A 23,597-nucleotide genomic window follows, 5' to 3' on the forward strand; every position below is an offset into this window, starting at 1 on the left:
GTGTTCACCTCATCCATGGCCCCTCGTGATCTTGTACGCCTCGATAAGGTGACCATATCAGCCCAGTTAGGAAAGGAAACCCATTGTGTCATCAGTCAAAAGTAGACATTGAAAGTTGAAGGAGCTTCATGTTGGAAGTATAATTGGAATGCCATCATAAGGTCATAAGTGATAGGAGTAGAATTAGGCCATTCTGCCCATCAAGTCTACTCCATTTATCATGGCTGATCTATCTCTCCCTCCTAACCCCATTCTCCTGCCTTCACATAACCTCAGGCACGTGTGCTAATCAAGAATCTATCTATCTATGCCTTAAAAATATCCACTGACTTGCCCTCCACAGCCTTCTAGATTAGATTCAGATTAGATTTGTTTATTGTCATTCAGACCTTTCGGTCTGAACGAAATTTTGTTTCCCTGCAGCCATACATATTGTTCAAGTGTCGCAAAATCTTTTGGCGACACTGATATGATGTCAGCAGTCGCCAAAAAAAATCGCCAAGTGGGACAGGTCCTTAAGACTTTGGAGATTATGGGGATACTGAAGGAATGTAGTACTAAATAAGACAGAATGAGTCAGAAAAGTGAAGTTTACAACGAACAGCATCTTACACAGCATATTTACAACTTGCACAGTACCATTTGTTTTATCAGACACAGAACTCTTCCTTAAATGTTTAAAACGTGCAAAGAACCTAGCTCTTTAAAAGTAAATGGAAACAATAAACAACATGTTTATAGATGTGCCAAGGAAGTTCAGCAGGTCCTTCAACATCTTGCAGAGTGTCTGTGGAACTATAGAGATTTATAACCCCTGCAACGTGGAATAAAAATCTCAAAACTCACAAACGAATAAAAGACAATGGCTTGCAGCAAAAATTAATCTCCCAACATTAATGTGCCCAGAAATATGGAACAAAGACACGAAACTCAGCGGGTCAGAAAAATAATCTTTGGAGAACCGAGATAGGTAATGTTTTGGGTTGGAATCCTTCTAGTCGGATTATATTCAGACGGCGCAGATAGAACCTCTTCAGACCCAGAAATATGGTGTTGGAGAAATAAAGCAATTAATAAGAATAAAAGGAATCACAAAATATAAAATAAAAAGAACTGCACTATAAAGCTACTTTCAAATCATGAATGATGGACAACCAAGTAAACATCCAACGTGAAAGCCAATATTTTATCAAAATCAACAGCTTCTGTGCTTGAATATATTTGATTAAGCAGGGACTGGTTATAAAGGTAATAGCAGGAGAATGATTGGCTCTTTGGGTTTATGGGATTATGTTAAATGACATTATGTAATAAAACATTTCCCATCAAAGTGAGATAAACAACCAGCCTGATAATTGGATGCAATAACAAGCCTTTGGCAGCAACAATACAAAGCCATGTTTGCAATTTGGGAGAGTGTTTGTGCTCGTTACTGCTGAAGTCAGCGGGTTGGAGATTGCATTGAGTGCTTGCTCTTCTGGCCAACCTTGGACAAAGTGCCATTTCCCACCATGGTCTGCACCTACACATGACCTTTGGACTCTACAGCGACTAGGGCAGATCTGGATAAGAATACGAGTCTTGGCTGCCACTACACTGAACTACATTTACAAGAATCATCCCAGGAATTAGTAGGTTAAACTATGATGGGCACTGAGTTTGTACTCGCTGGAGTTTAGAAGAATGAGGGGGGACCTCATTGAAACGTACAGAATAGCGAAAATATTGGATAGAGTGGATGTGGAGAGGATGTTTCCACTAGTGGGAGAGTCTAGGACTAGAGGTCACAGCCTCAGAATTAAAGAACGTTCTTTTAGAAAGGAGATGAAGATAAAGTTCTTTAGAAAAAAAAATAGGTGCAGGAGTAGGCCATTCGGCCCATCGATCATCTAAAATCAGTACCTCGTTCCTGCTTTCACCCCATATCCATTCATTCCTTTCGCCCTGAGACACATGGATGGGTGACGTTTCACAGAGTGCTGGAGTAACTCATCGGGTCAGGCAGCATCTGTGGAGAACATGGATAGGTGACGTTTCACAGAGTGCTGGAGTAACTCAGCGGGTGAGGCAGCATCTCTGTAGAACATGGATAGGTGATGTTTCATTGAGAGCTGGAGTAACTCAGGGGGTCAGGCAGCATCTGTGGGGCACATGGATAGGGTCTCTATTTGAGGAGAAACTGGAGGATCTTCATGGTGGGGGAAGGACAAGTTCCACCAGGTAGAGAAGAGTGTTAGTAGAGAGATATTGAGTTGGACTGAAGAAGGGTCTCAACCCAAAATGTCACCTCTCCATGTTCTCTAGAGATGCTGCCTGACCCGCTGAGTTACTCCAGTACTTCATGTCCAATCTGAAAGATATCTACTGTTGGGTCACAATAAGAGCACCACTGCAGAGGCTGCAATATAAACACAGTAAGCAGACAGATCACCAAGTTTATATTGGAAAACAGTTTTTAAATAAATAAATGTTCCCCGGCTTTTAATTGACACAAATTTCTCACAATTTTATTCAAAACTGTAAACTCATTAAATTCCGTCCTTGAAATAATTACAATGGATTAAAAGGGAAATGGAAGGACGTTTTGGTCATAGTTTAGCAGGGCGCGATTACTATTCTGCTTTTAATGAGGACCCGTGGGGATAGAGGGAGGTGAGTACCGAGCACCGCGTGATTAATAGAAGTGAACTTTCATAAAACACATAAGGTGATGCGGCCAGTTTCAAAAGAACTGCTCAAAGGGATTTATCCAAATGAATAACTTCGCAGGTTTAATAATTGACCCAAAGTCAAACTGAAATATTTCACAATCCATCAAAATAATCACATTTATGCAAATTAACACACAGATAGTGCATTTTTCATCACATTTTTAAAACTTTTATTTCAGTACAGATTTGGATCGTATTGGGCTTTTGTTTTGCAAATCTGTTTTGATTTGCATCCAGTCATTGATATTAGTTTGAGTTTTATTTTATTTTTAGCTTAAGTCCGCAGCGACCAGTGATCACCCCGTGCATTAGTTGCGCCTAACGCACAAGGGACAATTGTACAGAAGTAAATTATCCCGCAAACCTGCACGTCTTTGGCGTGTGGGAGGAAACCGGAGCACCCGGAGAAAACCCACGCAGGTCACGGGGAGAACGAGGACAACGCCCGTGGTCAGGATCGAACCCGGGTCTCTGGCGCTGTGAGGCAGCAACTCTACCGCTGCGCCACCGTGCCATTTGGAAGGTTTTATAAAGTTTTTTATTTTAGTTTTGTTTGGAATGCATTCCTTCATTCATTAGAATTCCCTCTAAACTTGTCCTACCCATGTACCTGTCCAAGTGTCTTTTAAATGCTGTTGTAGTGTCTGCTTCAACTACCTCCTCTGACAGCTCGTTCCTTACACCAAGGGAAAAAGCTGTCTCTAGGGTTCCTATTGCCCTCTCACCTTTCATCTATGTCCTCAGGTTCTTAGTTTTAGTTTAGGGATACAGCGCGGAAACAGGCCCTTCGGCCCACCGAGTCTGCACTGACCAGTAATCCCCGCACACTAAAGGGCCTGTCCCACTTAGGCGTCATTTGTGCATCATTTACGCGACATCATTTATGCGTCACGACGCACAACGCGAGCGTCATGACGTGCATGTGATGTGTGCATTACGTGCGCATGGCGCATGGTGGCATAGGCAGTGCCACCTGCGTGACGCCCAAGTGGGACAGGCCCTTAACACTATCCTACACACACTAGGGACAATTTATATTTATACTGAGCCAATTAATCTCCAGACCTGCACACCTTTGTAGTGTGGGTGGTAACCAAAGATCTCAGCGAAAACACATGCAGGTCACGGGGAGAACGTACAAACTCCGTACAGACAGCACCTGTAGTCAGGATTGAACCCGGGTCCCTGGTGCTGCAAGTGCTGTATGGCAGCAACTCTACCGCTATCACCGTGCCACCCTTGACTCCCTTACCCTGGGTAAATGAGTGTGCATTTGTCCTATCTATCCCCCACATGTACACTGAGAATGAGGTGAGAAAGGAGATACAGATGAAAGATCAAGGATGATGGGGGTTCCCTGGGCGTACGAAATTGCAAACACCAATGAACGTGAACAATGAGATAAATGATAGAATTGCTAACATTCCCCAGAAGTGGAATTCTATGTGACATTACCTCACGGACAGGTTAGATTCATAGAGGCTAACGCTACTAAAGGCAGACATTTGGCCCAGCTTGCTCGTGCAAGGATTTGCTGCATGAGTGCCATTTCATTGCAACGCCTTTGATTTTGAATATTTTTCTAATATTCCTCTAGAAGCTGCGTTACTTGTTGCCTGCACGTCTGTCTCCCTGTGGTGAAGCAATTCATTCCCCATGAACTCCTTACAAAGGGACTTTGCTTATTCTGTATAAGGCAATTTTTACTTGATCGCTCTCTGTCACTCCCTTCCTCGAGAAAAATCTTCTCTCTTCATGCTCTCAACACCCTTCATTATTTACAGAGCTCTTTTCAATCTCCCTTCGCATTGCCAGCTCCATTGTAGTGCGAGTACATAATGTCCCTCAATATCCAGCATCAGCATTGTGAATGGCATTGCATTCTCCCTATGGGACAAGCATCAATTCTCCATTGAGTGTCTGAGACTGTCTTTGTCATCAATGTAAATTATTGCTGCAGCAATAATGTCTATTCATGTATTTTCTGTATTTCTCAGCAGCCCACATCCCCTCCAGCATCGTCCCAGGCACATACTATAATCCTACTTACCTGGAACACAAGGAACTGCAGACGCCAGAATCTTGAGCAGGAAACAAAGTGCTGGAGGAACTCAGCGGGTCAGGCGGCATCCGCGGGGGGGAGGAACTAAACAGGTGATGTTTCAAGTCAAGTCAAGTCAGGCTTATTTGTCGCATACACATACGAGATGTGCAGTGAAATGAAAAGTGGCAATGCTCACTGACTTTATGCAAATACTACAAAACAGAATGGAACAGAATCCCATATTCACATATGTGCTGTTTAGGGCCTGATTCGTCCAAAGTAGGGTTCACCAACTGGAATGCTGTCTTTCTACTCACTCCACAGATGCTGCCTGATCCACTGAGTTACTCCAGCACTCTGTGAAACGTCACCTATCCATGTTCTCCACAGATGCTGCCTGATCCACTGAGTTACTCCAGCACTCTGTGAAACGTCACCTATCCATGTTCTCCACAGGTGCTGCCTGACCCGCTGAGTTACTCCAGCACTCTGTGAAACGTCACCTATCCATGTTCTCCACAGATGCTGCCTGACCCGCTGAGTTACTCCAGCACTTTGTGAAACGTCACCTATCCATGTTCTCCACAGATGCTGCCTGACCTGCGGAGTTACTCAAGCACTCTGTGAAACGTCACCTATCCATGTTCTCCAAAGATGCTGCCTGACCTGCTGAGTTACTCCAGCACTCTGTGAAACGTCACTTATCCATGTTCTCCACAGATGCTGCCTGACCTGCTGAGTTACTCCAGCACTCTGTGTCTATCTTCGACTATTTTACGTTCATGGTTTTTAGAACCATCATCAGAGCTGGGCCTAAGTAATTTGCATAATCGTTAGGGTGCTTAGATGAAGATTACTTTCCCGCCCAAACAGGCTGCAGATTTGTTCAGATGCGTAGCATGATAATAATAATAATAATACATTTTATTTGTGGGCGCCTTTCAAAAGTCTCAAGAACACCTTACAGAATTTAACAAGAATAAAAAACATATAATCGGAGTAAAATAAATAATAAAGACATCACCAATACACAAATTAAAGACAGAATTTGATCCAAAGACAAAAAAATCAAAAACACAATGTGAAGAGAGAGCAGCGGCAGCTAAACAGCGCCAGCGTCCACTCTCCCTTCCGACAGTGGAAATGATTTCCACCTTTGTAACACGATGGTGACAATGTTGGGATCTCTGCGCCGGACTATCCAAGACCATTCCCAAGTTCTGACTAAGACTTGGAAAAACAAGAGACTGCAGGTACTGAAATGAAAGCTGCTGGAAGAACTCTGGCATAGCCCTCTGCCTCCACAGATGCTGCTTAACCCAGTGAGTTTTGTTTAGAGATCCAGCGCAGAAACAGGCCTTTCGGCCCACCGAGTCCGCGCCGACCAGCGATCCCCGCACACTAACACTATCCTACACACACTAGGGACAATTTACATTTATACCAAGCCAATTAACCGACAAACCTGCACGTCTTTGCAGTGTGAGAAGAAACCGAAGATCTCGGAGAAAACCCACGAAGGTGACGGGGAGAAGGTACAAATTCCATACAGACAACACCCGTAGTCAGGATCGAACCCAGGTCTCCGGCGCTGCAAGTGCTGTGAGGCAACAACTCTACCGTTGCGTTACCATGCCGTTCCTTCAGCTGTGTCTATTTTGAACATGACTTTATGACTCGGCTACCAACTGAGCTTTTTATTTCCAGGGCATTTTGGAAACTTTCTCCATTTTTCCACTTTATTTGCGTCAATTAAACCTTGCACTCAGCGCCATGTGAGGAGTGTACCCACGCATCAGCTGTCTGCCAACAAGCCCTGACTACAAGCCCACACTGAGACGTGAAGGCATCCTATATCCGGACAGAACTGTGACCAATGCTGGTTCGACAGACTGAAGTCAAATTCAAATACATCGCTACATCTTTATTGAATACTAGACCAAGTGCAGACCCGTTGGGTCTGCTCCCCCAATGGTGTGATCCCCCAACCCAATATTCCACCATGCACCCGTCTCCTCCAACGGAACTGAACCCGTTCCCAAATGTAAGATTCCAGCACTTCCCTGCCTCCCTCAGCAGTGGATTGAAAAAAAATTCCAATTGCACCTCCCCTGGCTGCTGCAGCAGTTCCAATTGCAATACCAATTGGCCCTCCCCCTCCTGTTGAAGCACTTGCTGTGATATCCCATTGAGGTGAACAGTTCAGAGTGTTCCTGTCTTGCAACTTTGTTTTGAAGTGTGTTGGAAGCTGATAGGAAGGAGTGTATTGGGCATTGTGACATCACACGATAGAACGATTCAAAAGGCAGAAAGGCAGCCGGACGCCGGACGGCAGCCACACAGTTTTAATATGTAACTAGACCAAGTGCAGACCCGTTGGGTCTGCTCCCCCAATGGTGTGATTCCCCCAACCCAATATTCCACCATGCACCCGTCTCCTCCAATGGAACTGAAGCCGTTGCCAAATGTAAGTTTCCAGCACTCCCCTGCTTCCCTCAATTGCACCTCCCCTGCCTGCTGCAGCAGTGAAAAGTTCAGTGTTCCTGTCTTGCAACTTTGTTTCGAAGTGTGTTGGAAGCTGACAACAAGGAGCAGCGAATCAAAAGGAAGAAAGGCAGCTGGCAGCCGGACGGCAGGCGGCAGCCACAGACTTTTATATATATACTAGACCAAGTTCAGACCCGTTGGGTCTGCTCCCCCAATGGTGTGATCCCCCAACCCAATATTCCACCATGCACCCGTCTCCTCCAATGGAACTGAAGCCGTTCTCAAAAGTAAGATTCCAGCACTGCCCTGCCTTTTAAAAAAAAAATCCAATGGCACCTCCCCTGCCTGTTGCAGCAGTGAAAAGTTCAGTGTTCCTGTCTTGCAACTTTGTTTTGAAGTGTGTTGGAAGCTGACATGTAAATGGAGAAGCCTGTTTATTTTTGAAATACTTGGGGGTGGGGGGGGGGGGAGAAAGATTTGATTAAAAACGTGTACTTCAACACGACGAAATGAAATGAGGAGCGGATACTTAGAAAGAAAAGCGAAATCTCTACCGAAATGGGAAATATCTCGGAGATTGAGCGTCTGGATTGGGCGTGGCAATGAATCAAAGGAAGAAATGCAGCCAGCAGCCGTACATGCAAATGAATCCGTTCCGATTGGACATCTGCGAGCATCGGCCATTCCGATTGGACATATGCGAGTATCGGGCACGAATCGAAAGGCAGGAAGGGCGCCGGTCGGCAGTCAGTCGGATGGGGCCAGAGTTTTAAATATATACTAGACCAAGTGCAGACCCGTTGGGTCTGCTCCCCCAATGGTGTGATTCCCCCAACCCAATATTCCACCGTGCACCCGTCTCCTCCAATGGAATTGAAGCCGTTGCCAAATGTAAGTTTCCAGCACTCCCCTGCCTCCCTCAATTGCACCTCCCCTGCCTGCTGCAGCAGTGAAAAGTTCAGTGTTCCTGTCTTGCAACTTTGTTTCAAAGTGTGTTGGAAGCTGATAGGAAGGAGCAGCCGTCAACGAATCAAAAGGCAGGAAGGGATCCGTACTGCAGCCGGACGGACGGCGGACTGATTTTAGATAGATAGATAGATAGATAGATAGATAGATAGATAGATAGATAGATAGATAGATAGATAGATAGATAGATAGATTCCTGAGCCCAGAAATGAAGGAATTGCTTTGTGGCTGACTTCAGGAGCAGGATCCTGTAATAATAATGTACTGCACCTCAGTGAAGCATCACGGACATGAAGGAAAGAACAGGAGCAAGGCCGTTCGTCCCATAATATCTGTGCTGTACATGATGCCAATTTAAACAAGTCCTCTCAGCCTGCACGTGATCCATATCCCTCCATTCCCTGCATATCCATGTGCCTTTCTAAAAGCCTCACAAACACCACTATCGTATCTGCCTCCACCACCACCCCTGGCAGCGCGTTCCAGGCACCCACCACCCTCTGTGTGAAGAACTTGCCCCGCACATCTCCTTTAAACTTTGCCCCTCTCACCTTAAAACCATGCCGTCTAGTCTTTGACATCTCCACTCTGGAGGAAAAAAGGTTCTGACTGCCCACCCTACCTTGGCTTCTCATTATTTAATATACTTTTTAAGAAAGTCTACATATTGAAGAAAGTGCCAACTAAAAATAAGCGTAGAGTCTGCGGGTTTAAAAATAGGAAATGACAGCATTGAAGCAAGATCCAAATGTTCCAGAATGACTTCAGTGGCAGTAAGAGGGTGCTCCTGTCACAGTAGTTACACACCTTGTAGATACAGTGATTAGAATTACTTGTCATCATTCACAGCTCAGGGTGACAGCAGATGAAGAAACCCATCAGGCATCTGCTACCTGCGCTTGCTAAAGTAGTGACTTAGACACATTCCATTCCCTGTGTGCCGCTGCCCTCTATTAACCCCTCTGACCTTTTATTCCCATCAAATGTTAATGGGTAAAAACACAAAATGCTGGAGGAACTCAGCGGGTCAGGATAATATCTGTGGAGAGAATGGATAGGCGACGTTGCAGGTCGCGGCCCTTCTTCAGACCGTTAATGAAGTGTCAATGGATAGGATGTGGAGGAAGGAACTGCAGAATTAATGTGCAGATGCTGGTTTAAACCCAACATAGACACAAAAAGCTGGAGTAACTCAGCGGGTCAGGCAGCATCTGTGGAGAACGTGGATAGGTGACGTTTCACAGAGTGCTGAAGTAACTCAGCGGGTCAGGCAGCATCTGTGGAGAACGTGGATAGGTGACGTTTCACAGAGTGCTGGAGTAACTCAGTGGGTCAGGCAGTCTCAACCCAAAATGTCACCTATTCCTTCGCTCCATAGATGCTGCCTCACCCACTGAGTATCTCCAGCATTTTTGTTTACCTCTGGTAGTAAGTGCTCTAGTTAAATCTTGAAACCAAAGATAGGAAAAAATGTCAGGGTAGTAAACTTCTTTGATAAACGCCTTGGTTTTTGAAAATGTCGTTCCCAGTAATTTTGGCTGTGGACAGGTGTGTGAGAGAGAGAGAGAACGAGGGAAGTGATTGGTGCCAATAACACAATCACCGGCCAACAAACATGAGTTCTGTTGCATCAGAATCATTGCAGAACACTATGTTCTAACATCTTACATTATTCCGAGCTTGCTGTTCACTACACAACACACCAGGCCTCCACTTTCTCAACTATAATTAGGATTAGCTCATAATTGGTCTCTTTTATCCATGTTCTCCAGCGGGACAGGCAGCATCTCCGGAGAGAAGGGGGTGGGGGGGGGGGGGGGGGGGGGGGTGGGGGGGTTGCTGCCAGAGATGCTGCCTGTCCCACTGAGTTACTCAAGCATTTTGTGTCATGGTGGCGCAGTGGTAGAGTTGCTGCCTTACAGCGAATGCAAAGCCGAAGACCTGGGTTCGATCCCGACTACGGTGCTACTGTACAGAGTTTGTACGTTCTCCCCAGGACCTGCGTGGGTTTTCCCTGAGATCTTCGGTTAACCTAATTGTCCCTAATGCGTGTAGGATAACGTTAATGTGTGGGGTTCGCTGGTCGTTTTCTGCCCACCCAGTCCGCGACGACCAGTGATCCCCGCACACTAACGCTATCCTACACCTACTAGGGCCAATTTACAACTATACCGAGCCAATTAACCTGCAAACCTGCACGTCTTTGGAGTGTGGGAGGAAACTGGTGCACCCAGGGAAAACCCACGCAGGTCACAAGGAGATCATACAAACTCGGTACAGACAGCACCCGTAGTCAGGATCGAACCCGTGTCTGTGGTGCTGTGAGGCAGTAAAGGGCCTGTCCCACTTGGGCATCATTTAAGCGACATCCCAAAGATTGGTTGGCTCGTCGTGACGCACACATGGCGCGTGGTGAGGCGTGGTGGCGTATGCAGTGACACGTGGTAACGTGCGGCGCCCCAGGATTTTGGAATGCTCAAAATCCTTGCGTTCCACCTGCGTGATGTATCCCTTGCACACGCTGACGTACTGATGGTGCACGCTGACGTACTGATGTGACGTACTGATGGTGCACGCTGACGTACTGACTGCGTACGTGTAGCGCATGGTGACGCATGGGTACGCACGGTTACGCATGGTTATGCACTAATTTATTATGCATCACCGTGCGTCAACATCCATAACCATGCGCTGCCCGTACGCCGTTGGCGCGCCATTTGCGCGGCTTTTGAGTGCCGCACCACCAGGTATAAAGCGCGCATAATTTTGAAAGATTTACACTGAGAAAATCCTTGCCACGGAGATCGGACTGAGTACGGACGACATTGCAAATGGCTCCCAAAAGAAGCAGGGCCCTCTGGAGCACTTGGCGCGCGGCTGTCGTACCGCTAGGTGATGTTCGTGCAACTGTCGCCCAATGGCGCCCAAGTGGGACAGGCCCTTAACTCTACTGCTGTGCCGCTGCGCCACTGTGCCGGCCATGTGGTATTCAGTGGCAGGGGTCACAGCACCTATACCACATCCAGGTCGACTACTGCAGGTTTAGTCAGCCATTTCAACAAACGTTGCAAACTGCGATAAACATTACTCTGTTTGCGGTATACGCAATCAGGGACAAAGATTCAATTACATGTAACCTTCTATTCAGCAGAGATTTGCGGTTCATTCAGGATTATCCTGTTACCAATCTGTTCCTCCATCCTCTGTGGAATACAACTGCACATCTGCCAGAATACCTCAGCAGGCAGCAAGAAAATGCAATAACTGGCTTACCTGATCATGGGATGATGCCAGGCTCTGTAACGCAGTCGAGATTTTTGATAAATATTTGACGATTAGTTTTATTTGGCTCGATATAAAATCCTACACTTCAATTATTTTGGAAAAAGATCAGCTTTCCTTTTAACTAGGAACTCTTTCCATAAAGGTCAGTGCTGTGACGACCAGCCAGTGTGATTTGTAATGGTGTTACAAACTAGTGATTGATCAGTGCAGAGTCAGGGTTGTTAACGAGGGGGATTGTCATGGAATGTGCCTGGTCTGATGAATCTGCCCGTGCTTCTGCGGTACTCACCTCGCCCACCCTAAAGGTTTGTGCCACTTACGTCCATCATAGGTAGTTGCAGGTCACCGAAAATGTTCAACATGTTGAAAATCCAGCGGTGACCAGAAAGACACTACGACTCATTGGGCAACTGAGGAGACGACTCACGACCATACAGGCGACACCCTGGCGACATGTCGCGGGGCGAAGCTTGTATGGTCGTGAGTAGTCGCTCAAAGAGTCGTACCTTGTTCTGGTCGTCGCTGGATTTTCAATAAGATACCCTCTCATCCTTCTAAATTCCAGAATATACAAGCATTTTATGCCGTCATATGCTGAGAGAATGGAGCGGCAGTGCTTGTATATTCTGAAATTTAGAATGATGAGAGGGGATCTTGTTGGAACATATAAGATTAATAAGGGTTTGGACATGCTAGAGGCAGGAAACATGTTCCCGATGTTGGGGTAGTCCAGAACCAGGGGCCACAGTTTAAGAATAAGGGGTAAGCCATTTAGAATGGAGATGAGGAAACACTTTTTCACACAGAGTGTTGAGAATCTGTGGAATTCTCTGCCTCAGAGGGCTGTGGAGGCAGGTACTCTGGATACTTTCAAGAGAGAGCTAGATGGGGCTCTTAAAGATAGCAGTCAGGGGATATGGGGAGAAGGCAGGAACGGGGTACTGATTGGGGATGATCAGCCATGAACCCATTGAATGGCGGTGCTGGCTCGAAGGGCCGAATGGCCTACTATTGCACCTATTGTCTTTTGCCTATAACATTGTATATAGTCTCATTGTGTTGGTGTATAAGAGCTTCAAGATCAACTGAATCGTTACAATGGGGCGAAGCATGAACTGAAATCGCCATGCTGTTGCCAGTGAGGTTGTCGGGTACTCCAAGGGATTTATAATTGGAGGTGATCAAAGGCTGGCAGGGATTCACTTGGTGGAAGCTTTGTGTGACACTCAGCTACTGTGAATGTAAGAGCTGATTGCTGATTATATCAGAGTGGCAAAACACAAACGTAGCTCCTCTGTTCCTGATCCATCACCAACAGGTTACTGTCTTAAACTCGTATTATTTTATTAAAAAAGTTTACAAACTTATTCAGGCATACAAAGTAGCGTTAAGAATCTGACAACATACAAAGTGGCGCTATTAGTTTCATGCTCTAGATGGAATAAATCAGCATATGCCTTTGTTCTGTGCCGAGCTGCCTCAGTGCACAAAACACAAGGCTAAATGATGAAAACTACTTCATCGCTCAGAACAGGAACAGCAATTGTGTTCCTGATTAAATGTGATTCATGTGCGAGGAAGAGAATGTGTTCACACTGTCATTTAGAGAACATTGCACCAACAGACCTTGGTTTGAAAGCCGCACATAAATCACCATGGGCTTCACTTCACGGTCTGTATCCTTTTTTGACAGGTCAAAGATAAAGTATTCGGTCTGAAATACCCGTGCAAAGATGCACTGACCAGCCTTCAAATTCATTTTACCTCTCACGGCAGCGTTAAAGGCCATCAAATCTCCATCCAGGGTCAGACCAATAACTCACACACCAGCGACCAAAGACTCTTCAGTCTCTTCCAATGCGATTTCAAAAATTGTTAAAAAAATGCATTTCATTTTTAACTCCTGTTCATGAAAGAACTGCAGATGCTGGAAAAATCGAAGGTAGACAAAAAAGCTGGAGAAACTAGTTTTTTTTACTCCAGTTATTTAAATCAAGAAGAAGGATACCGACCTATCCATGTCTTTTACTCCAGCAATTGTTGCCTTATTTAAATTTAAATCCAGTGTTTGTAAAAAACTCCCACAATATGAAACGTAAAAACAGTCAGGAATGCCTTTGACAGTACAAGTTCACAAGGCATAGGTACAGAACTAGGCCATTCGGCCCATCAAGTCTACTCCGCCATTCAATCATGGCTGGTCTATCTCTCCCTCTCAACTCCATTTTCCTGCCTTCTCCCCATAACCCCTGACACCCATATTAATCAAGAATCTATCTATCTCTGCCTTAAAAATATCCACTGACTTGACCTCCACAGCCTTCTGTGGCAATGAATTCCACAGATTCACCACCCTCTGACTAAAGAAATTCCTCCTCATCTCCTTACAAAAAGTACGTCCTTTAATTCTGAGGCTGTGCCCTCTGGTCCTAGGCTCTCCCACTAGTGGAAACATCCTCTCCACATCCACTCTATCCAGGCCTTTCGCTATCCGGTAAGTTTCAATGAGGTTCCCCCTCATCCTTCTAAACTCCAGCAAGTAGAGGCCCAGTGCCGACAAACGCGCATCATAGGTGAACCAAAACATTCCTGGGATCATTCTCGCAGTGAGCAGTTGAAAGCCAGAAGTGTGGTGTGGGGAAGGACTTTGATCCAAGACCCTTGTGCTCGTCACTTCCACTCCGTCCCGTGAAAGGGTGACAAAGCTTAGACCTCCCGGCACTTTGCACCAGGTTTAGGATTAGCTGAGGGGGACCTGAGGGGTAATGTTTATTTCTACACAAAGGGTGGTGGGTGCATGGATCGAGCTGCCGGAGGCGTTGTTGTGACTATTACAACCTTTAAGAAACGTTTAGACTGGTACATGGATAGGACGGGTGCGGAGGGATACGAGCCAAACGCAGGCAGGTGGGACTAGTGAAATGGGTCACGGTGTGGGCAAGTTGGGCTGAAGGGCCTGTTTCCAAACTATGTGACTCTACAACTGTCCTGAACCATGATGAGGGTGGAACAAAGAATGGAATCAGTCCACTCGTGCCCATGACAAGAAACATCATCTGGGTCCAAGCGAGTCCCCACAGTCCAATGTTTAGTTTAGATTAATTTAGAGATACAACGCAGAAACAGGCCCTTTGGCCCAACGAGTCCGCACTGCCCAGCGATCCCCGCACACTAACACCATCTGAAGAAGGGTCTCGACCCATTCATTTTCTCCAGAAATGCTGCCTGACCCGCTGAGTCACTCCAGCATTTGATGTCTATCTTCGGTGCAAACCAGCATGTGCAGCTCCTTCCTACACACACTAGGGACAATTTTACCAAAGCCAATTAACTTAGAAACCTGCACGTCTTTGGAGTGTGGGAGGAAACCGGATCATCCGGAGAAGACCCACGAAGGGTTCTAACGAGGAGAACGTACAAACTCCACATAGACAGCACCCATAGTCAGGATGGAACCCTTGTCTCTGGCGCTGTGAGGCAGCATCTCTACCGCTGCGCCACCGTGCCACCATAGCGGTGGGGATCAGATATCTCACTGTTCCCTCACTGCCTGAACCGATCAGTGGATCAATGATACTTTATTATCATGTGTACCTCAGTGCAGTGAAATGCTTTGTTCAGCATACAACCCGGTAGCCTCACGCAGCAAGGCTCACCTGGGCAGTGCGCCACGTTTCTGATGCCGACACACTGAAGGGCCTGTCCCACTACACGATTTTTTAGGCGACTGCCGGCGACTACGACAATGGAATTCACCGAAGTTAGCACCGGTGACAACCAACGTCACCTGGCGACAATCTACGTCAGGAGAAGACAAGCCCACGGTCGGCAACTGTCGCCGAAAAATGGTGAACATTTCAAAATCCAGCTGCGACCAGAAAACAGGCTACGACTCTTTGGGCGACTGAGGAGACCATACAGGCGACACCCCGGCGACCACGTGGCAACAGCCTAGTCGCCGGCAATTGGCTAAAGAATTGCCTAAGTGGGACAGGCCCTCTACATCCAGGAATGGACAGCAGCATCGAGTGTTAGATAACGCTATGACTGGTGGCTGTAACCCTCACAGTGTATAAACTACCAATGTACATTGAACTGTACAAGGAGCTGACAGTAAATAAACAACAATACTGCTAAGCACACATTGATTTTAATCTATTTAATGGGAATCGCACTGCAGTGTGCGGAGAGGTTGGGATTCCATGAGAATCAATGCCACCCGCTGCCTCTACAACCTCCACAAAGAGCCATCAACACACTCCACTGAGAGCTGCAAGGTGCGACTGGGGAGGGATGTCATAAGGCCATAAGTGAGAGGAACAGAATTAGGCCATTCGGCCCATCGTCTACTCCGCCCATCAATCTTAGCTGATCTATCCCTCCCTCCTAACCCCATTCTCCTGCCTTCTCCCCATAACCCCTGACACCCATTCTAATCAGGAATCTATCTATCTCTGCCTTAAAAACATCAACTGACTTGTCCTCCACAGCCTTTTGTGGCAAAGCATTCCACAGATTCACTAAGTAAATAAATTCCTCCTCATCTTCTTGCTAAAGGAACATCCTTTAAATCTGAGGCTGTGACCTTTAGTCTTAGACTCTCCCACTAATGGAAACATCTTCTCCACATCCACTCTATCCAGGCCTTTCACTATTCGGTACTTTTCAATGAAATCCCCCCTCATTTTTCTAAACTCCAGCGAGTACAGGCCCAGTGCCGACAAACGCTCATCATATATTAACCCACTCGTTCCTGGGATCATTCTTGTAAACCTCCTCTGGACCCTCTCCAGCACATCCTTCCTCAGATACGACACCCAGAATTGCTCACTGTATTCCAAATGCGGCCTGACCAGTGCCTTATAGAGCCTCTGCATCACATCCCTGAGAGGGACAGCTCTACAACTCACCAGCCTGGCTAATGCTTCAAAGAATGTCAGAGTGAACAATCTTTGCAATTAGCTTATCTGCTCATTGCGAGGAGAAAATATACACAACAACAGAAAAATGGTCCTTTCGATGTTCCAAGTGAGAGGTGACTTGAATCAGGCTCAAGTACTACAGGTAAGAATGTTGGAAGAAACATCAAGTATACATTAAGTTGGACGTTACTTGGTGGAGAGTGAGGATTCTGTGCAGTGTTTGACAAACATATTGCATGGCTGGCAGTGCGTGGAACCAATCAATATATCAGGGTGTCGGAAGGAACTGCAGATGCTGGTTTACACCCGAAGATAGACACAAAAATGCTGGAGTAACTTAGCGGGACAGGCAGCATCTCTGGAGAGAAGGAATGGGTGATGTTTCAGGTCGAGACCCATCTTGAGACTTGCACTTGCTGGCACAATACTCATGAGACATTGTTATTGCTTCTCTTCCTTCGCAGACGACACTGGCAAGGCGATAATTATAATCTGCACAGCTGCAGTATAGAAAACTCAATGTATAATGTGAACAACTTTCACTATGAGATCTTTGCCCAAACTATGAACATATACTGTGTGAACGCAACAAGTAGAAACAGAAATGGTTCCAGTGAGTGGTCAAACCTGCTCTAACGTTCAATAAGGTCTTGGTTGCTCAGATCTTAGTGTTAATGTGCAGGGATCGCTGGTCAGCGTGGACCCAGTGGGCCGAATGGCCCATGCTGTATCTCTAAACTAAACTCCACTTATTCCTTACTCAGCTCTCTACTTATCAAACAGCGGGTAGTGTTGTTGCCTTGCAGCGCCAGGCACTCAGATTCAATCCCAATTTGGGAAGCTGTTGTGAAGTTTGCATGTTCTCCCCGTGCCCATGTAGGTTTCCTCCCACACTCCAAAGACGTGAGGATCTATAGAAACGTAGAAACATAGAAATTAGGTGCAGGAGTAGGCCATTCGGCCCTTCGAGCCTGCACCGCCATTCAATATGATCATGGCTGATCATCCAACTCAGTATCCCGTACCTGCCTTCTCTCCATACCCCCTGATCCCCTTAGCCACAAGGGCCACATCTAACTCCCTCTTAAATATAGCCAATGAACTGGCCTCAACTACCCTCTGTGGCAGAGAGTTCCAGAGATTCACCACTCTCTGTGTGAAAAAAGTTCTTCTCATCTCGGTTTTAAAGGATTTCCCCCTTATCCTTAAGCTGTGACCCCTTGTCCTGGACTTCCCCAACATCGGGGAACAATCTTCCTGCATCTAGCCTGTCCAACCCCTTAAGAATTTTGTAAGTTTCTATAAGATCCCCTCTCAATCTCCTAAATTCTAGAGAGTATAAACCAAGTCTATCCAGTCTTTCTTCATAAGAAGGTCCTGACATCCCAGGAATCAGTCTGGTGAACCTTCTCTGCACTCCCTCTATGGCAATAATGTCCTTCCTCAGATTTGGAGACCAAAACTGTACGCAATACTCCAGGTGTGGTCTCACCAAGACCCTGTACAACTGCAGTAGAACCTCGCTGCTCCTCTACTCAAATCCTTTTGCAATGAAAGCTAACATACCATTCGCTGAAAGCTAACATATCATATAGGTTAATTGGCTCTCTGTAAATTGCTCCTAGTGTGTAAATAGTGGATGAGAAAGTGGGATAACATAGAACCAGTGTGAACGTGTGATTGATAGTCGGCGTGGACTCAGTGGGCCGAATGGCCTGTTTCCCTGCTGTACCTCTCAAGCAACCATTCAAATCTCCTGGGCCCCGGGTACATCCCTCCTTGTCCAGGTACATCCCTCCTTGTCCAGGTGTCCAGGTACATCCTTCCTGGGCCAGGTGTCTAGGTACATGCAGTGACAACCACTCCACACCATGGCCCTGCCATGGGTTTAATGGTGGTCTCAACACTAACATGTTTGAAAGGGGGGGATTATACCCACGCCTTGTTCTTGCCCTGACCATGGTCATGTGGAGAGGATGGGCAGGTGTGTATCAGCACACCAAGCACCTCCTTCTCTGCCACCATTTGACGGAGTGTGGAGCTTCATGTATTGATCCAGCTCGGTGCTAAATCACCGACTGTCTGAAATGCACATTAAGTACAACTTCAATTAGCCTCCCTGGGGTGGGAAGGATGGATAGATGAAAGCATATTCTTGGCATTAGTTCCAGCTGAGAATTGCCAGCAAATGCACGTGGGAGAGATCACTGCGTAATGACTTATGTTCAGCTCTGACCCTCTCTCTGCAGCTGAATTACCCAAATTAATAATCGCGCTGCAGCTAAGATAGCTAAACTTTTCTGTGCAGGGATATGGTTTGTCAGAGTTGATTATCGGTAAGTACTAAGAACGTGGGTGTCTGGAATTCATTTGATGCCTCTAACTACCTGGTTGAGTAATAAATTAATGCATATTTGATACGATATGTTTTATAACACAATATACAATTGCAGGAATAGTAAATGAAGCCACAAATGAGAGAGCGTTAAATAGGAAAATAGGGTGAGGGAAAACTAACTGCTTGCTCAGAATATTGCACAGCGGAGGAGATGGTTAAAAGATGAAATTAGGCTGACTGTTCACAATCACGGTGGCGCCGCGGTAGAGTTGCTGCCTTCCAGCGCTTGCAGCGCTGGAGACCCGGGTTCGATCCTGACTACAGGTGCTGTCTGTACGGAGTTCTTCGAGATCTTCGGTTTCCTCCCACACTCCAAAGACGTACAGGTTTGTAGGTTAATTGGCTTGGTAAATATAAAAATTGTCCCTAGTGGGTGTAGGATAATTTTAATATGCGGGGATCGCTGGTCGGCGCAGACCTGGTGGGCCGAAGGGCCTGTTTCCGTGCTGTATCTCTAAACTAAACAAAACTAAATTAGCAGCATGGAAGATGCAGGCGCTGAAAAGAAGGATGACCATGAAAGATGCAGTCCCTCTCTGGAATCACTGATAGACTCCACCTTGGAAGGTGTTGGCAACTGCGGGGGAGGGGGAGGGGGAGGGGGAGATGGCCAACAGGGAGGAGTGGCAGCTGGTGAGAGGGAAGGGAGCCTCATGGTGACCGAGCGTGTTCTGTCGGTAGTGGCGGCTTGAAGCAAACGCTGTCTCCTGGGGCTACAACGTGAGCCGCAACAATAGCCATGTCAGTGGGTGGAGAAGGGCTCGCTGGTGCAGACCAGCGGCATTGGCCCCTGGGTTTAATGTGAAATAACACGTGCTGGAGTAACTCAGCAGGCCGAATCAGCCTGAAGAACCTATCCATGTTCCCCACAGATGCTGCCTGACCCTCTGAGTTACTCCAGCACTCTGTGTCCTTTTGTGCATTAACAAGCATCTGCAGTCTTTGTTTCAACTTCATACAATGATCATATGTTACTCAGCTATGTTAGTGGACAATGATGGACACCATCCCCTATGGTCTGGTATAACAAGGGTTTACTGTACGAAGCAAGTGTAAACATATGAAGCTTCCAATGGAGAGCTTGGTTGGAGAACATTGCCATTTATAAGTTCTGGAAGATTCCTTGCTGATCCAGTGATCATGCCTCACAGTGTTGGAGGTGGAGGTTATGGGCCTGGTCCCATTTACGCAACTTTTTCGGCGACTGCCGGCACTCGTCATAGGTCTTTTCAGGTCCCTGAAAAATGTCAATGTTGAAAATCCAGCGGCGACCAGAACAAGATACGACTCTTTGGGCGACTACTAACGACCATACAGGCTTCACATGTCGCCAGGGTGTCGCCTGTATGGTCGCGAGTCGTCTCCTCAGTCGCCCAAAGAGTCGTAGCATCTTTCCGGTCACCGGTGAATTTTCAACACTATGACGTGTGCCGGCAGTCGCCGAAAAAGTCGCGTAAGTGGGACAGGCCCATTAGGCAACTTGGATTTTATTTGGATAAACTGATTGAAAAGCCATTTCACACCAAGGAGGTTCATGCTTCGAATGTAACATTTATTCTGGACAAGTCAGTGCACTCAAGAGAAAAGAAGAAGTGTCAAAGTGAATATATTATGATGCAACAACGCCAAGGCATGACATTGACAGACAACAAACTGCAAGTGGTGGAACCTTGAGCAAAAACACAACGTGCTGGAGGAACTCAGGGGTTCACGCAGCATCTGTGAAGATGGCAATTTGGTTAGGACTCTTCTGAAGGTTCATTAAGGGTCCCTATCCAAAATTCATCTGTCCATTCCCTCCACAGATGCTGCCTGACCCACTGAGTTTCTCCAGCACTTTGTGTTTCACTCAGGACCTGATGTTATGGGAAACAGACTGATATCTACATTGTTCCAAAATCCAAAAGCATCCCACATTCATTTGAATATTTTAGTGCCCTGTGGATTGGTTCAAATGCTTCTCCATGGTGCTCTGGCCTCACAAAATACCATGAAAACATCCCCACTCCAAGGCTGGAGGGAGCTTGTTGTTTGCAAAGTGGATGCAAGTTTCCTGCACTGTAACAACACCAACATCTATGGGTTGGAAACGTATCATTCATATCAATGAAACAAGAGAGGAGAGAGTGCTATCATCCTACATACAAAACAGGTGTTCACGTACGCACACACAGACAAGGAGCAGAGTGCAAAATAATAACCCAATATTAATTAGTCACTGGAGTATTTCAGTACACTTCGCACGGCACTTCCATTTGCATCTCATTTTAGGATTAAATATTTGTGCAAGACTTACAAAAATCTATCCCACAATCAGCTTCCTGTTTTCTTACAAAGGCTAAAAGATAGAAGGTTGCAATAGGTTACAAAATAAAATGGTTGGTTTCCAAAAGTTACGTTACAGCCTGCCATAGAGAGGCCGAATAAACGTCTGATGTTCCAAGTTTCAGAATGTCCCAAAACATCACTATCAACAATTGATTTGAAAGAAACCTTTTGAATCCATCCTGGGTTCACTTTCATCTATTGGTTTAGTCAGACAACCTACAGGAAGGATTTTCAAAAGGAACAAAATATCTTTGACCAAAGCCAAGGCCATTATGTTCCATGATTGTCAGCCTGCTTCACACTTTAGTCCAGCGTGACCAGTCCCGTTGGCAACGCCTCAGCTCAACAGAAGGCATTGGACAGGTTGGATGGTCACTGTCCAAAAGCAGCAGAGAGAAGCAACACAGACCCACAACCAGTCTGACTGCCTGCAGTCCCGATACTGCTCAAGGTGCAACTCCCTCTGCAAGCAGTCTCTCCAGTGGCCAACTGAATACTAATAAAACCAAACGCAGAAATGAAAGCAATTTAAACACAGTCGGCAGCGCTGAGGCATCACCCCAAGCGAGAATAAAGAGCCCCTGTGATAGACATTTACAGGGAAATAGAAATCTAATCCCAGAACCTCAAAGCCCTCCTGCCAACTGTTTGAAATGCAAAGGATGCTTTAAGCCCTGGCATGCATCTGTACAGCCGATCAAATCTGCATCTGAAAATGTGTCAAAGAGTTGTTGTTGCGTGGGGTGCCAGTCCAAGTTCACACGGAGCTACAGAAAAGCAAGATGCCAAACCCACAACACAATGTCTGCACTGGCAGCATAGACTCTTGGCAATGGACAGACACATGGGGAGGAAGCGTTTGGGCCAAATGTAGGCAAATGGCACTCGCCCAGTGAGCCAACCTGGTCACTTGGACAAGGTGGAATGAAGGGCCTGTTTCCCTGCTATATATCTCTATGACGCTGTGGGAAGAGGGTGTTTTTGTAAGGTCTTCTTCTCCCCGCTCCCGTCCGGCAGAAGGTACTGAAGCGTGAAAACACAAACCACATGATTCTGGACAACTTCTTCCCCTCTGTTATCAGGCTTCTGAACGGTCCTTCCATCAGCCATGGTACTGTCCGATCCACCTCTACCCCATTGTAGAAATTGGACTTTGGAACTGATGCGCTACAATGCTGAGAACTATATTCTGCACTCTGTATCTTCCCCTTTGCTCTACCTATTGTACTTGCGTTTGGCTTGATTGCACTTATGTGTGGCATAATCTGATCTGATTTGATAGCATGCAGAACAAAGCATTTCAATGCAACTCGGTACAGGAGACAATAATAAACCTGAAGAAAGGTCTCGACCCGAAACATCGCCTATTCCTTCGCTCCATCAATGCTGCCTCACCCGCTGAGTTTCTCCAGCATTTATGTCTACCTATAATAAACCTGAACTCATTTGATTGCTCAAATGGCCCTTGAGTTGCCTTCAGTAAAGTTTCCATTGAGTAATACAGTTCTCCAAGAACTTCTCCTTCGCTTGGTTATCTTACCTGTAAGTTCCGCACCTGAAACTCTAATTGAACACACATCAAACATCGGGTTTCTCAGGGACATCCACATTTACAAAGTTACTGGGTGTGAATACAACTGTATGAAACAGCACTCATTGAAATTGCTTTCTATTTACGTTCAATATGCAATTTCTCTGAATCAGTGATTCCAGTAATGGTAAATGTGAACTCGCCATTATACTGAAGGCAAAGACAGTCTTCAATGGCCTGCTCCACTATTGGAACTGGTTATTAGATTTTTTAAATGCAGATTGCATGCACCAGTGTACAGAAAAGAACCACAGATGTTGATTCATACTGGGAATCGACACAAATTGCTGGAGTCACTCAGCGGGTCAGGCATCATCTCTGGAGAAAAAGGTTGGGTGATGTTTTGGGTCGAGACTCTTCTTCAGACACCAGGTGTGGATTTTATTTAACAGGTAAATTATTTGGTTCCTGTTCTTTCAAAGTAAAAAGTGGATGTAAAAATATTCTACAAATAGTTAGCAAGTCAAGCAGCAACTCTGCATCTTTCTTCACACAATGCAAGTCTGAGGAATTAAATTATTCATTTATCTTAAATTCTCTTTACAGCATTTGGAGTAACATCTTGAATGGTCTGCTCCACTATTGCAAATCACAAAACAACTCTGGCTGGGGAAACCATGTAATACTTGGACACACAAGAAACTGCAGATGCCGAAAGCTTGAGCAAACTGCAAAGTGCTGGAGGAACTCAATGAGACAAGCAGCATCTGCGGTAGGAATGGACAGACAACGTTTTTGGTTGGGACCCTTTGTCACACTGCTTATAATAATTGTCTGCACCCTGGCCACTCCCTCTTCTCCCTTCTCCCATCAGACAAAAGGTATAGACGTGTCAAAACGCGTACCACCAGATTCAGGGACAGTT

At 46.0% G+C, this 23,597-nt stretch overlaps 1 protein-coding gene across 5 annotated transcripts in view; it reads right to left on the reverse strand.

Moving 5' to 3' along the window:
- ptprt (protein tyrosine phosphatase receptor type T) overlaps positions 1 to 23,597 on the reverse strand; it is a 540,461-nt gene that overhangs the window by 496,656 nt on the left and 20,208 nt on the right. The window lies entirely within an intron of this gene.

This window comes from Leucoraja erinacea, chromosome 21, assembly GCF_028641065.1.
Source record: "Leucoraja erinacea ecotype New England chromosome 21, Leri_hhj_1, whole genome shotgun sequence".
Lineage (NCBI taxonomy): Eukaryota > Metazoa > Chordata > Chondrichthyes > Rajiformes > Rajidae > Leucoraja > Leucoraja erinaceus.